General features: G+C 49.8%; 1 pseudogene; it reads right to left on the reverse strand.

The window, feature by feature from the left end:
* Positions 1-1001: 1001 nt before the first annotated feature.
* LOC123176939 (receptor-like protein 46) lies at positions 1002-3031 on the reverse strand (annotated as a pseudogene).
* Positions 3032-3036: the final 5 nt, after the last annotated feature.

Consider the following 3036-nt stretch of genomic DNA (forward strand, 5'->3'; position numbering starts at 1 on the left):
CAGCTCGTCCAAGGCGCCGCCCCCTGCATAGTCTTCGTCATCTTCAGTTCCCCCACCATCCGCAACCCTGCCCGGGTCTGGTGGTCGACGTTTGTGTCAGTAGTGTGGCATTGAGGGGCACTGGTCCTCTAAGTGTCACAAATGCTTTCAGCGGAGTTTTCTTGGTCTTGGCAATGATGGCAAGGACACTCGCAACTTTGCGTGTCAGGTTGCCATGGCTGGTCGTCCGGCGCCGCCGAAGCAACAAGGGGACACTCAGTCCTACTTCATCGATCCTCACTGGTACATGGATTCTGGGGCAACGGAGAACCTGACGAGTGAGATGGGGAAGCTTCACACTCGTGAACCCTATCATGGCTCCGACAAGATCCACACCGCCAATGGAGCAGGTAGGCACATCTCTCATATTGGTCAAGCATCTCTTCTCACTAGTCATGCAAATAGGAGTCTTCAGCTTCGCAATGTTCTTAGAGGTCCTTCTGTGACGCGTAATCTTCTTTCAGTTCCTAAACTCACATGTGATAATAACGTGCTTTGTGAATTTCATCCTTTTGATCTTTTTATTAAGGATTGGGGCACAAGGGACATTCTTCTTAGTGGGCGGTTGTGCCAGGGCCTCTATTGTCTGGAGCATCCTAGTGTCGCTCACGTTTTTAGTGGAGTTCAGGTATCTCCGTCACAGTGGCATGCTCGTCTTGGTCACCTGGCCACACCTATCGTCTGTCATGTATTGCGTCGTAGAAGAGATAGATAGAATAGTGAAGTAGAACCAGAAACTGTGTTGCGATCCTCCGCGTGCATGCATGGCATGGCGCCATGGCCGGATCGATCTATCTTTGTATAGGCAAAAATGTAATCAAATCAATTTGAGTAGAAAAATGGGAGTTAGATGCATTGCGACCAAATTTACCAAACGATTCGATGCTATTAATTGGTATAACATTGTACATTCGCCAACAAAAAATGAAAGAGGTACAGCATTGCAGATAGCACAGCTAATGTCACAACTTTTTCATAATTTTACATTGCATGCCATCAACAAAGGAAAGAAAACGACATCTCCTGGACTTAACTGTAAAGAGCATCCCAAACCACAACCAGAGTCCAGACACAATCCCAGCAATCACACAGTAGTACATCCAGTGGTCCTCCTCTTCACCATTTCTCTCATCTGGTGCAAGCGAAGTATTATCACACGAAATGTCGAGAGGAAACCCACATAGCCCAGAATTGTTGGAGTAAATCGATGGGTCGGTCAGGGTCCGAAGCTGACCCCCAATGGGTATCTTGCCTGACAAAAGATTGTTCGAGACATTCAACATGGTGAGCCACGATAATTGTGTGATGCTTCGAGGAATGGTTCCAATAAGTTGATTAGATGATAGATCGAGGGACTCAAGAAAAGAGAGGCTACCAATGCCTTGGGGAATGCGGCACGATAGATGGTTTCTTGATAGGTTTATGAACAGAAGGCCCTGAAGATTGGTTAACTCTTCGGGGATGCATTGTGATAGCAAATTGTCTGATAAATCAATACCAGCTAATAATCCGATTGTGCCTCTGAAAATCTGATCCTGGCCCTTCCAAATTATGCCAAGTCTGCCATCATATTTATGCCACAACAATTCAATTATTGCAGAAACATTTTTTGGGTTCCTCGTGGAGGTTAAGTTGCCGAAGCCTAAAGGAATCGAGCCAGTCAATCTATTGTTGGACATGTCGAGCAACTGAAGTTGTGAAAGCTGTGATAAACCTGGACGAATTTCTCCAGTGAAGTTGTTTGATCTGAGACTAAGGATTCTAAGCATTGGAACCTGACTCCCAATCCATGGAGGGATAACACCAAAGAACATGTTATTCCCTAGATCCAGAGTGGTCAGGGAGTTGCAACCCTCTAGGACCGGCGGGAAAGCACCAACAAAGCCATTTCCGGCGAGATAAAGTGACGTAAGGGAGCAGTTGTAGCTTGCCACAGCCGCGGGAATTTTACCTGAGAAGGAGTTGTTGGATATAGATCCATGAAACGCAGAGCCTTCAGGTTCCACCAGCAGTTTGGGAGCTTCCCCATGAGCCGGTTATTAGATAGGTCCATGTACCGCAGATAGTTGAGGTTGCACCAGCAGTCCGGGAGCTCCCCGTCGAGCAGATTGTTGGACAAATCTAGAGTGACAATGAAGACGATCCTGCAGAGCTGATGTGGGATGTTACCTACGAGGCTATTATTGTAGAGATTGACGATGAAGAGCCTGAGCATGTGACCGAGTTGCGGCGGAATGGAGCTGTTGAACCTATTGCTGCAGATGTCGAGGGCGACCAGCAAGTGGCAACCATCCAAGAGTGGGAAAGCTCCAACAAAAGCATTTCTGGCGAGATATAGTGAGATGAGAGAGCAGTTGTGGCTTGCGGTAGCTGCCGGGAATTCACCTGAGAAAGAGTTATCAGACAGGTCCATGTACTGTAGAGCCTCCAGGTTGCCCAAGCAGTTCGGGAACTCCCCGGTGAGCAGGTTTCTGGACAGGTCCATGTCTTGCAGAGACTTGAGGTTGCACCAGCAGTTGGGAAGCTCTCCGCTGAGCTGGTTGTCAAAAATTTGCAGTGACCTTGTGGAGAAGAGGCTGCAGAGCTGGCGCGGGATAATGCCGACGAGCCTGTTTCTACCGAGCCTGAGGGAGAGGAGGTTGGGCATGTCACCGAGCTGCGGCGGGATGGAGCCGTTGAAGCCGTTATTGCTGAGGTTGAGTGATTTGAGGGAGCGCAGCTGCGAGATGCTGGCCGGGATGGCGCCGCCAAGGTCGTTGATGCTGAGGTCCAGATGGGTGAGCGCCGGGAACGCCACGGTGTCGAGCGTATCAAGCCGGCCCGATAGACCGAGTCTATATAGTCCTAGACCCACCACGACGCTTTTGTTGTCGCAGTACACCCGATGCCAGTCACATACGGGTGTGGCCCGGGTCCAGCTGGAGAGCGCGGCTGCGTCGATGAGGCTTGCCTTCCATGCCAGAAGGGCATCGGCCTCTGAGGGCAGCACCGCAACAG

This window comes from Triticum aestivum, unplaced genomic scaffold (assembly GCF_018294505.1).
Source record: "Triticum aestivum cultivar Chinese Spring unplaced genomic scaffold, IWGSC CS RefSeq v2.1 scaffold197659, whole genome shotgun sequence".
In the NCBI taxonomy this organism is placed as follows: domain Eukaryota; kingdom Viridiplantae; phylum Streptophyta; class Magnoliopsida; order Poales; family Poaceae; genus Triticum; species Triticum aestivum.